Below are 13437 nucleotides of genomic sequence, written 5' to 3' on the forward strand. Positions count from 1 at the left end.
TAGGGACCATCTCTATGTGTTGCCAACGTGTACTTCCCAAGTGCTTAGTACAGTGCGCTGCATACAGTAAGTGCTCAATAAATACGATTGAATGAATGAATGGTGAGGCAGCTAGCTCCCACCCAGGTGCATTCCCACATGGGAGGAATCCACTTATGCGTTACATACCCATGGCAAAGCACCTGGCTTCCAGCCTCAAAAGCATTCAGTGGAGCGGGATAGGCTCCTCACTTGGTGCAGGCAGAGCGGGCTGTCCAGAGCAACCCGCAGCCGGCTGCTGCAAGTCTCGATCTGCTGTACAGAAGGTCAGAGGCTGCAGGTATTTGTCACCTGTGTTTCTAGGACATTCCAGCTTCCGGCCTCAGTTTATCCAATCTCTGCCCTCCCCCCTCTTCCATACCTAATTTGATTAGCACCAGGGCAAGGGACACCTTCTGTATTCCCGGCTCAGACTGTCAATCTAGCGGTTTTGGTTGTGGAGGTGGTATCCCACCCACACTTCCGAGTTCTGCCTGCTTGCTCAGGGGTCACAAGATAACATTTGACCTTGTGATGGTGGGTACCCCAGGGTCACCTTGGGACAAACAGCAGCTTGAGCACAGAAGCTGAGAAAGCATGCTGCGGAGGTGATCCAAAATTGTGGTATGAGATCAGCTGAGGGACAGGGGAGCAAGGCAGTTGAGTTCAGTGGAAAGGGTGGTGGAGAGGCAATTTGTGTGATGAGAGGGTAACTTGCATATGGAGAGCAAATGGGGCATAATGACTTTAGAGAATTGGAGGGAGACAAGAAATTTGAGGTCTAAGTTGGAAAACTGAGTGGGTGGGAAAACAGGGATTTGTGGGGAGTGTGTGTGTGGGAGAGAAAGCAGGCAAGGATGTTGAAGTCAGAGGGATTTCAGAGTTGGTGAGGGTAGAGGTTGTACAGTGACTTGAGTTGATGAAATCAAGTGTACAGCCAAGTTGGTGAGTAGGTGAGATGGGGTGGAGTAGGAGGTCACTGGAGTTGAAGAGTGATAGGAAGCAGGCAGCAGAAAGGTCTTCAGGAAAATTTTCATGGATATTCAAGTCCCCAAGGAGCAATGTAGGGATGGAGAATGAGAGAAGGAATGTGAAAAAGGCATCAAAATGGTTCAGAAAGTTTAGGAGGGGCCTGGAGGGCAATAGATGACCACAATTAGTAACTGGAGTGGGTGACAGAGGCAGATGATATGGACTTCAAAGGAAGGGAAAGAGGAATGGAAGAGGTAGGATGTTGTGAAAGTGGCAATGAAGGAAGCCAAATCCTCCCTTTTTCCTCAGTGAGTCTTGGGGTGAGGGAGAGGATGAGGCTCCCTTGGTAAAGAGTGGGGTGGGGGTTAGGGAAGGGGATGGCATGAAGGGTGGGGAGGGACTGTGTTTGATCTGCTTATATTGTATGTACCCCAGAGGTTATTGCTTAATTAATACCACAATTATTAATATAGTCCCTGATCTACATGGGGCTTACAGAGGAGAACAGGTTTTCTTTCCTCACTTTATAGATGAGGAAACTGAGACCCAGAGAAGTGCCTCCTACTTAGTCTGTGAACCCTTAATCTGAGTGTCCTACCTGATTATGTGGTATTCACTCAATCTTATTTGAGCATTTACTGTGTGCAGAGCACTGTATCTACCCCAGCATTTAGTATACTGCTATTATTATAATTGTTATTATTATTAGCAGTTAAGCGAAGTGCCTAAAGTCACCAGCAGGCAAATGGCAGAACTGAGAGTAGAAGCCAGGTCTCCTAAATCCTAATCCCAGGCTCTTTCCACTATGCCAATCTGGCTTCCCTCCAATCCACTTTCCTACCTCCACCTTCCACTAGCTGTATGACCTTGAACAAGTCACTTAACTTCTCTGTGCCTCAATTTCCTCATCTGTAAAATGGGAATCAATATCTGTTCTCCTTCCTAGACTGTGAGCCCCATAAGGGATAGGGACTCTGTCCATCCTGATGACCTTGTATCTCCACCTCTCCAGGACTTGTTGGAGGACCAGAATTTTAAGATGACTACATAGCTCATGGCTATATCTTTCTTCTGTTCCCCAATCTCCACCTTTGGATTTGGATTGAACTTTATGTCTTCTCCCTTCTAGGCCAAATCAGTAGCTGTTTCTTCTCTTTGACATAAGATTACCACACTTAGAATTAGCAGTTCCCAAGTACAGTATATACATCTTAAAATATTTATCAAAAAGGAAAGAACAATAAGGTATAGAAAAAGGTAAAGGACTGCTGTACAATCTAACCCACTAAACAAAATTCTCTACACCACTTTGTTTATCACCCAGAGGGCCATTTATGGGAGCAATCTGTACCTCGAGTTTTTTCTATTAACTTTCTACAAATGCAGTCATTTTTCAAATAATCTCATACCATTCTCATAAATCCCTGAAACTCAGCTGGTTGAAAAAAAAAAGTTTAAAATGTCAGTTAGACCTTGGGGCAAAGGAGCCTGGCCACATTTGAAAAGCACTGGTATAAACTTTATTCACTTATTCACTTAACATTTACTTACTTTTCTTTTCCCAATTGAGAAGCCTCCTGTATGAATTATTAAGTCTTATGCAGAGCTCAAATTGGATCACTGTGGCATTACATCCTATTTATACTTATGATGTTTTCCCCCCCTAAACCACGATGCTCCTTTCTGCGGATCTGTTTATTTCTCATAAGAATATTGAGGCATAAAGGACAAATGCAGTTTCACCTACTTACTTCCTACTACTGTCAAATGTAAAAGTCAAGCTAAGAAGCTTCCAGGAGAGGAAATATGGGAACAATTATACTCTACAACCCTTTTTACCATATATAAAGAATACTAAGCAAAAAGCAGGCTCCCAATAAATGTTGTCCCTAATGATGTGGCTCCACTTCATCTTTTTCTGAATGCTCTTCTATCATTCTTATGGTGGTCCTAGTGTCTTCATTAGGACCATGGTTATTTTCCTCCCTCTTTCCCTACATTTGTTGCTTTTGCTTCCTTTGAAGTGCTTAGTACAGTGCTCTGCACACAGTAAGCACTCAGTAAATACAATTGAATGAATGAAAGGTACAGGTGCTGTTTAGTTTTGTTTTTCTGATTGCTGTTTTTCAAGCCAAAAAACTACTGAATTAGTACAGTGACATCCAATATGTTTTGCCCGTTTTTCAACAGTATTTTCTGAGGGTCTATCATGTGCAGACAATTGAACTTGTCTCTATTGCTCAATTGTACTTCCCAAGCCCTTAGTACAGTGCTCTGCACACAGTAAGTGCTCAATAAATACAATTAAATGAATGAAATAGAATACCTGTCATTACGTGGCATCAGATGAAGATGGCATCATCTGGGGAGAACCAGATTTCAGTAATAGTGAGGAGCAGTGATTGGATCAGGAACAGGTCAAGGATCATGGGAAGCTTTCCCATGATGGAGCAGGGGCTCCACAGCAGGGACAATACAATCTTACAAACTTAAAAAAAATAAAATATATATATATATATGGGGTTTTTTTTCTAAATTTCTCTCATTTATTTTAAAATTGTAGTTCCTACTTTGTATTAGAAAATTCAGAGAATACTAGTGACTTTCTTTCCTAGGATCATAATCTTCTATCCCAATTGATGCTTGCCATAAAATAATGGTATCAAATCAAGCAACATGGCCCAGAGGAAGAGCATGGGTCTGAGTGTCAGAAGGCCTGGGTTCTAATCCCCACTCCACCACTTGTCAGCTGTGTGACCTTTGACAAAGCACTTAACTTCTCTGTGCTTCAATTTCCTCATCTGTAAAATGGGAGTCAATATCTGTTCTCCTTCCTACATAGACTGTGTCCAACCGGATGACCTTGTATCTACCCTAGCACTTGGCACATAGTAAGTACTTAACAAGTATCAGAAAAACAATTATATTTGAGTGCTTACTGTGTGCCAAGCACTATATTAAGTGCTTGGTAGAGCACAATAGAGTTAGTAGCCATAATCCCTCCGTTTTAGAATCTTCAAATCTAGTTGGGAGAGATATACTTAAATAATTTACAGGAAGGGGGATGTAAGAGAGCTTTAAAATACATTTGAATGTGTTGTGGGGAGAAAGGGCTCAGGTGATACGCAAGGGCTGGAGCAGAGGTGTAGGGAGGTAGGAGTGAAGTAGGGCTGGAAAATGAGATTAAGCACGGAAGGCCTCCAAGAGTAGATGTGATTTTAGAAGCACTTCAATATTAATCTCATCTTAAAATATAAAAGAGTTTTTTTAGGCAGCAGTATCACTGATGGTATGTATTTTAATCCATAAATTTTCCAATCTGTTGATATTAGAAATAGTCTCAGAAACAGTCTTTGTTAATAGCGTGTTTTATGTGACTCTTAATTCCTTTATGTACAGTTAATGTGATGCTCGAGCACGTTTATGTGCTTACATATTGATTGTTGGGTCATTTCCATGACTTCCTAAATTTGTATTATTCTAATAACTGCATAGAAGTGATTTTTAATGAACCCAGAGTAGGTGTTTCTTTCCATATTGGTTAACAGCAACCTTTCATTTGTAGAAGTTAGTATAATTTACACCCTAATATTCAAAAACATTTTTTCATTACTGATGCAGAGCAGAAGAACCACCAGTATAACAAACACTAACATTTTGACTCTAAGTGCTCAAAGACATAAAATAAATGAGGCATGGCTATTGATTGTTTTTGGCCTACATTATCTGAACAGGAACTATTAAAAAGGCTTTTCTATCTTCCTTTCATGGCTCATTTTCTCACACTATCTAATGAAGAGCTTCACTTAAACTATAATGTGCTGCTGTCCTGAAAGTACATTTTTATGGCACTAAAAAGCTATGCTCGTGTATTAAGGGCTGTTTTTACTGCTGTGTTTATTGCCTTGTTGCACTGTATAGAATAACAACATTTTCTAGAGCTGACTAGTTATTTGTTCTTTTAATTAATTTCTTATTATAAAATTTTCTTTGTCCACTATGAATTTAATCAGGTTTATTTTTTGTCCAGCATGACATGAATTTCAGTAATATCACTGAAATTGGAACTTTTCCAATGCTTTAGGTGAAAAGATGTCTGCAGTACTGAAATAGTTAAATTTTACACCATTGGAAAGATTGAAACTTTTGTCAGTAACTAGTCCTTAACAAGGACTGTCTACTCTATATTAGACAATAGTTTGGAATTAACTTGGACGTTTAAAATAGTTTACTGAATCTATGCAACAGAAAATTTACTTCAGAGGTATTTGCAGTGAAACCGATTTCATACACTTGTGTAGGTTAAAGGCTGTATGTTTATAAATTCCCTAAACTCCTTGTGGGCAAGGAATGTATCTACTATCTCCGTTACTGTACTCGCCAAGTGCTTAGTACAGTGCTCTTTACACAGTGAGCCCTCAAATACCACTGATTTATTGATAATTGTTCCACCCAATTTTTGTACCACATAATTGTCAACAATGACAGCTGTACAAATTGGAAGAGGAGGAGGAGTGAGTTGGAGGGACTGTAACAACACATCAGGGGGTAAAAAAAATAATTTATGGAGACTGCCCTAATCAAAAACACAAGAACCGAAAGGGGTCAAAGAGATCATTATTGAGTGCATATTTGATGCAGCAATGGGAGAGTGTGATAGATGCAGTCTCAAGTTCTCTTTCATTCAATCATATTTATTAATTCATTCAATCATTTATTGAGTGCTTTCCGTTTGCAGAGCACTAAGCACTTGGGAGAGTACAACAATAAACATATTTCCTGCCCACAACAAGCATACAATCTAGAAGGGGAAAAAGAAGCAATAGGTTGCGGGGAGGCAGCCAGTAGGCAGAGAGGAGGTAAGCATTAGCCATGATGGTGGGTGTGAAGCAAATTGGGCTGATTAAAGGACCTGCAGTCTGAGATTTGTGTAATGTCAAAACCGCTCTGTCCAGAGCCCACCCCCTCATCTTCCTCCTCTCCCTTTCTCCTCCTCTTCTTTCTCTGACCTTTTTTCTCCCCCTCTCTTAATTGCTAAACTTAATTGACCTGCAGAACAGCCTCCTGCCTTATTTAATCTTATGGAAGAAGTAGGGCAATTATGCAAGTAACTATGATATCTGAAGCCCTCCTTCAGGTTTCCTAGGATGAATGTATTAAGGATGCAAAAATCAGTGAGGTACCTCAAAGCTTGTTACCTTTTTTAATCAAGAAAAAGTCCCAATAACACCCCCAAATGAGAAAGATTTCTGATATTTTGATTAGATATAGCAATGTGGCTTTAGTGGATAGAGTACGGGCCCAGAAGTCAGAAGGACCTGGGTTCTAATCCCAGCTCTGCCACTCGTCTGCTGTGTGACCTTGGACTAGTCACTTAACTTCTCTGGGCCTCAGTTACCTCATCTGTAAAATGGGGATTAAGACTGTGAGCCCCAGGTGGGACAGGGACTGTGTCCAACCTGTTTAACGTGTTTCTACCTCAGTGCTTAGAGCAGTGCTTGGCACATAGTAAGAACTTAACAAGTACCATTGTTATTACTTGGTCTGATTGAATGTCTATATAACAATGTGGCAAAGTGATGTCTCATTTTGAAATAACTCCATGAAAGGAGTTAATGATGAAAGTGCCCTTTGGGGGTAACAGTACAGAGGGTGGCTTAGTGGAAAGACCATGGGCTTCGGGGTCAGAGGTCATGGGTTCTAATCCCCGCTTTGCCACTTAGCTGTGTGACTTTGGGCAAGTCACTTAACTTCTCTGTGCCTCAGTAACCACATCTGTAAAATGGGGATTACGACTGTGAGCCCCACGTGGGACAACCTGATAACCTTGTATTCATTCAGTCATATTTATTGAGCGCTTACTGTGTGCAGAGCACTGTACTAAGCGCTTGGAAAGTACAAGTTGGCAACATATAGAGATAGTCCCTACCCAACAGCAGGCTCACAGTCTAGAAGGGGGAGACAGACAACAAAACAAAACAAGCAGACGGGTGTCAATGCCATTATTATTATTATAGAGGGTGTGAGTAAATGGAATGGCCAGCATTGCTATGGCTCTTTGATCCCCACCAATCCTGATTGTTTCTTAAGCCCTGAAGTCTCTAAAATTTTTCTCCCCAGTCTCCAGCACTATTGAAAATTTCATTATTACTGATATCATTGGGTGTCCTCATCAATGCCCTCAAAGATCAACATTCAGTTTTAAAATAAGCTTACTTCAATTGGGGAAGACTTCAAAAATCAATCAATCAATCGCATTTATTGAGCGCTTACTGTGTGCAGAGCACTGTACTAAGCGCTTGGGAAGTACAAGTTGGCAACATACAGAGATGGTACCTACCTAACAGTGGGCTCACAGTCTAGAAGGGGGAGACAGAGAACAAAACAAAACATATTAACAAAATAAAATAGAATAGATATGTACAAGTAAAATAAATAAATAGAGTAATAAATATGTACAAACATATATACATATATACAGGTGCTGTGGGGAAGGGAAGGAGGTAAGGTGGGGGAGATGGAGAGGGGGAGGAGGGGGAGAGGAAGGAGGGGGCTCAGTCTGGGAAGGCATCCTGGAGGAGGTGAGCTCTCAGTAGGACCTTGGAGGGAGGAAGAGAGCTAGCTTGGCGGATGTGGGGAGGGAGGGCATTCCAGGCCAGGGCAGGATGGCAGGACAGGCGAGAATGAGGCACGGTGAGGAGATTAGTGGCAGAGGAGCAGAGGGTGCGGGCTGGGCTGTAGAAGGAGAGAAGGGAGCAGAAAGAAGACGTTCGGTTGTCTGCTTCTTAGAGATGGGCTTTGCATAGGCTCAGTGTCCACAGAAGATCCCAAATTCTCATGAAACTAATTTTGCCCTTATATCAAGTTCACAAGAAATAGTTCTTCATAAAGCTATGGGTATAGAAGTTGTTTCAAAAGATGGACAATAGCCATATCCACGGGGAGAATAGAGATTTTAAATAATACAGTGCCCCAATTTTTTTAGATCAACGATGAATATATATAGGAGCCCATTTGAAACTGATTGATTTTAATCCAATGCAGCTTTGAAGGTGCTCACTTCAAATGGATGACAATATAGAATGCGCCCATATTTTTAAGTTATGTTTCAGTGTACAATACAGTGAAATAATGTTCACAGTCAGGTAATATATAAAATAGAAATGCTCTTTCACCTCTTACCTTGATTAAAACAAAAAGCACATATTTAACAAGGTTATTTGAAGTCTAAATAGAACTCAAACAATAATTTCAGTTATGATTTGCTTTCATTTTTTTCCCTAGAGCAGCAGTCTAAGCTCATATTTAAGGTTTAATATAGATTTCATTGAGCCCACAAGTTCCATGATGGAGCTCATTTTATTAGACTCTGCACTCAATACAAAACATCAATTGTAGGGGGTCACGCTGCATCTGTCTAGCTGTCACACCAATATCTTGCTGAGTGCCGGCTGCAATTTCTCGGGTTCTTTATTTATACTGGAACTCATTTAGTTTGATCCAAAAGCTATTTCCAAAATGCCTGTAGTAACCAAAAAAACACTTTATCAACAGACTGTTCATTGCTTTGAAGACACAAATTTCAGGGAGATTCTCTGTGGTAGAGTAGAACATGGGCTACTGATGATAATCATTTTTAGGATAAACAATCTTAATTCCTCTCAAAAAAGGTATTCTGTATTAAACCTGTCATTCTGAAGAACTTGGCAACCTGTTTTTCTCAAATAATATTTCTAAAAGTCATGCAGAATTTTCTGGTTTGTTTTTTCTTTTTCCTTTATGAGTGCAGAGATGTCTTAATATTTTGAACTGATGCTTTTGTTGCTTTAATCAGTTTTGGTAGAGTTAGTGGTTTTATCATTTCATTAAAAATAACTAATAATCAGTGCTATCCCAAACACCATAGCTTCTAAGTGCTTAACAAATACCATTGTTATTATTATTATTATTTCCTCTAGATTGTAACCTCGTTGTGGGAAGGGAATGTGCCTACCAACTCTGTTATATTGTACTCCTCCAAGTACTTAGTATAGTGCTCTGCCTAAAGTAAGTGCTCAATAAATAAGATTGATTTCTCTTTCTTCTCTGCACTCCTGCATGAAGATAAGGTGACAGACTAGCATTAGGTGGTATCACAATGGAATTTGGACACGTCATACCATCTGGAAGATAGTAGTATCCCTACAGGTTCTGTCTTTTGCAGGGGTGAGAGTATCCATAGTGGTGGTGCTGAGCTCAGTGCACACAGCCAGCAATGACAAAATAAATTTATGTAAAGAGAAAAGCAGCCCGGGTGCTGGTAGAGAAAAGGCCAGTAGAAAAGGTGTCCAATCCACCATTATTGTCAGGGTCACTGCTTCTGCCAATGCTTCTGCTTCCACAAGTTTCTGGATGGTTGCTGCCATGACCAGAGATGGGTTCAGGGTGGCCACAGTGGAAACCTCCAGAAAGATAGTTATCAATCCATCAATCGTATTTCCTGAGTGCTTACTGTGTGCAGAGAACTATAGTAAGCATTTGGGTGAGTACAATATGAAAACTAACAGAGCTATGACAGTAGTAGAAGCAGCAGCCATGAACAAGCATTAAGTAGAAGCAGAGAAGCAGCATGGCTCAATGGAAAGAGCACAGGCTTTGGAGTCAGAGGTCATGGGTTCAAATTCCGCCTTCGCCAATTTTAAGCTATGTGACTTTGGGCAAGTCACATAGCTTCTCTGGGCCTCAGTTACCTCATCTGTCAAGTGGGGATGAAGACTGTGAGCCCCCTGTGGGACAACCTGATCACCTTGTAACCTCCCCTGTGTTTAGATCAGTGCTTTGTACATAGTAAGCACTTAATAAATGCCATCATTATTATTATTAGTAGTAGTAGTAGTACAGTGCTCTGCACACAGTAAGCGCTCAAATACAACTGAATGAGTGCACATGATGGGAAGGGTAGGCAATGATGGCATTTCCTCTGTACTCTTTTTTTCTGCTACAACTGCTGCGTGAAACATGTCAAGGACATTTTCTCAGAGTTACTATTTTTGTGTTTATTTCTCTGCTTCAGGACGGCAAGAGGGTGCGGGAGTGAAGGGGAGGGAGGGTGCTGGTACCTGTTGCATCACCCGCTGTATCTTTTCCTCTCTGTCTTTATAGCTGTTTTTCTCTCTTTGGGTTTCTCTTCTTCTTCTTCATCTTCTTGTTCTTGTTCTTCTTCTTCTTCTTCCTCCCAGCCCTTCTCTGTCTCACTCTATCTCTTCTTCCTTCTATCTCTGTGTCTGTTTTTCCTCTTCAACTATCTTTGTTTCTTGCTACTCACCAATTCTTGGACCAAATGATCCTGCCCCTGGAAGTCCCATCTCCAAATCAACCATGGGGGCTCCCAACCCTTCCAATTCTGAACTTTTGAAAATATAGTCATTTTAAATTCAATCAAGTGAGATTTGAGGAGACAGTTATGGGTCCATACTATACAAAGTTCTCGGTGATGCCTTGTCCTCTGCTCCTAGATTTTAGTCCAATTCAGTCATAGCCCATCAGTTTGGGATTCACATTCAGTCTGTTGCTAAATCCTCTCAGTTTTTCTTCCACAATATTTTCCAGATCCACCACTTCTGCCACATCCACCCACCCCCATTGTTTAGGAGCTACTGTATCAGTCTTCTCACTGGTCTTTGTCTCCATTTCTCCCCTTTCCAGTCTATACTATGCTCAGCTGCCCAGATTAGTTTTTCCAAATCATTATTCTGCACATGTTTCTCCACTCCTCAAAAGCTTCAGTGACTACTAATTCTTGTCCACATCAAACATGAACTCCTGACCATTGGCTTTTAAGGACTTCAAAAGCTGCCTTGTTCTTACTTATCCCCTCTCGTCTTCCACTCTATCACAGCTCACAGTCTTCATTCCTCTCAACCTCTCCTCCTCACTGGGTCTCGTTCCCTATTCTCTTGCCTTCCACGCTTTGCTTATATCTACTTCCTGCCTAGAACACCCACCCATGTCACCCCCTTTTCCATCTTCCAAGTCCTTCTGAAATGCCACTTCCTCCAGGAGAATTTTCCTGCTTAATTTTTCTTCTACCACCTCACACTTTCACCACCCATAGCACTTTTATCCTTTTTCATTTACACACTGAACTTTTTAACACTTTTTTCCACATGACCATCTTTCCAGTCTCCTATTGTATATCATTTTGTGTCTGTCCCCCCATAAAAATATAAGGTCCTCAAGAAGAGGAACATCTTCTGTCTTTACTGTACTGTTCCAAATGCATAGTTCAGTTCCCTGCACACAAACGCTCAATGAATAGGATTGATTGATTGATTTGGAAGTGAATGAGCATGGGACTAGAGAGACTGCTGCTGCCCAGTGTAGATTTCTGGATCCACACTGGCTCATCCCAGAGCTAAAGGACTCCAGAGGTTTAGATCCCCTCCAGGGTGGCTGTAATGTCCGAACCTGATTGATTCTAGAATGAACCTTACCTCCAGGCAGTCTTCTAGACTGAAAGCATTCCTTTGCCTAACCAGATGTAGCAATTCAAACCTGAACCCTTTCAACTATGCTGGTATTAGAACATCTTCATATTGCAGAGAGACTTAACTTGACTGAAGTATTTTTCATGGCATTCCACTGTGTTTCTGTAGCTGCATCTGACAGTTTTGAAGAGTTGAAGCCTTCTTCACTTTTGATCTGAAACCTCTTGTTATTTCTTGAATGGCATAGTTCCCAAGAGTCACTTGGGCTGTGTGTAGGAATAAACTATCCCCACCATGAGTTTGTACTACTTTGTGCTTTGAAATGATTAATGACCAATATTCTTTATCTTCATCATATCTTATTTATGATATTTGTTAAGCACTGTTCTTAACACTAGCATAGATACAAGGTTATTGGGTTGGACACAGGTCCCTGTACCACATGGGGCTTACAGTCTAGATAGGAGTGAGTAAGATTTAATCCCCATTTTACAGATGAGGAAATTGAGGCACAGAGAAGTGGCAGAGTCTGGATTAGAACCCAGGTCCTCTGACTTCCAGGCCTGTGATCTTTCCATTAGGCCATGCTGCTTCTCTTACTCTGATTACTACAATCTTCATCTTTCGAGTGCCTGTGTTTTTCCCTTGTTCTTATTTCTATTCAGTGACTTGTTTCTTTCTTGGCTTTCTAATATCATCTACAGTTGACTAACATTTTAGATCTCATATTCAGATTGCATCTCTACTTTTGCCAACGTATATAATTATTTTTTCTGAAATCTTAGTTTAACACAATGTTATCCAACTATCCACCTAATGGTTTCTTTTTCCACTCCTGTATTTGCTTGCTTCCCTTTCCTCTGAACTTCCACATTTCCAGTCACTTCCATTCCCAGTGTGGCCTGGAAGGACGAACACAGGCCTGGGAGTTTCTTAATCCTGGCTTCCCATTTGCCTTTTGTGTCACCTGGATTCTAATCCAGACTGCCGCATCTGCTTGGGCAAATCACTTAAGTTTTTTTGAGCTTCGGCTTTGTCATCTGTAAAATGGCGATTAAACATTTGCTCTCCACCCCCCGCCTCCCACCCAGACGGTGAATCCCAAGTGGGACAAGAACTGGCTGATCTTATATTTTATCGACTTCAGGATTTAGTACAGTACTTGGCACATAGGGCTTAACAAACACCACTATTAGTACCAAATACCTCCAGGTGGAGATATCTATATTTAATTTCATTGGAATCACTGAATTAAGTATAATTCTGCTTCATGTCATAAAGGTTCTGTCATAACACCCCACCCATTTACAGCTCCTTCCCACACCTTCCCACCTATATTCTTTACCACATTCACTGGTAAGGAAAGAAACAATGTGCAAACTAAGAATGTTTTCCAGTTTTCAACCCATTTATAGGGCCAATTACAGTCCATGCCTCTCACCTGGAATGATTCAGGCAGAAAATTAAAATACCACTAGGGAAAGTGGATGAGATTTTTACAGGTTGTTTTTTATGTAATTCAACCCAAAGCTTATGCCTTGGAAGTAATGAGGCTGATCCTTGGTACTGCTGGCTTTTCTCACTGTCTCTAGCCCCTGGTACTGATGATCCTATATCTTGGCTTCCCTCCCAGCTATGTCATGGCTGTTCTCCAGAAATGCCAAATTGAAGCCCAGTGAGAGAGGGGGTGATTTAAAACCCTCTAAATGTTTGATCCTAGCTTGTATACACTGATCAGTGGTCACACTCAACTGGTTTCAGTATGCCAAATAGCATAACTAAATGGCACATCATCATCAATCGTATTTATTGAGCGCTTACTGTGTGCACATGAATCCTATCAGGTGATATTTAGTATCTAATGCTACGGAGGAACAATTTAGGGAAAACAAGTAAATGCTACTACATGTGAAAAAAAGAAATTTTTCATTTTGTAACTCCAATACTTCTTCATTTTAAAAAGACTATTGAAAAATCTAAG

Source organism: Tachyglossus aculeatus, chromosome X4, assembly GCF_015852505.1.
Source record: "Tachyglossus aculeatus isolate mTacAcu1 chromosome X4, mTacAcu1.pri, whole genome shotgun sequence".
NCBI classification, from domain to species: Eukaryota; Metazoa; Chordata; class Mammalia; order Monotremata; family Tachyglossidae; genus Tachyglossus; species Tachyglossus aculeatus.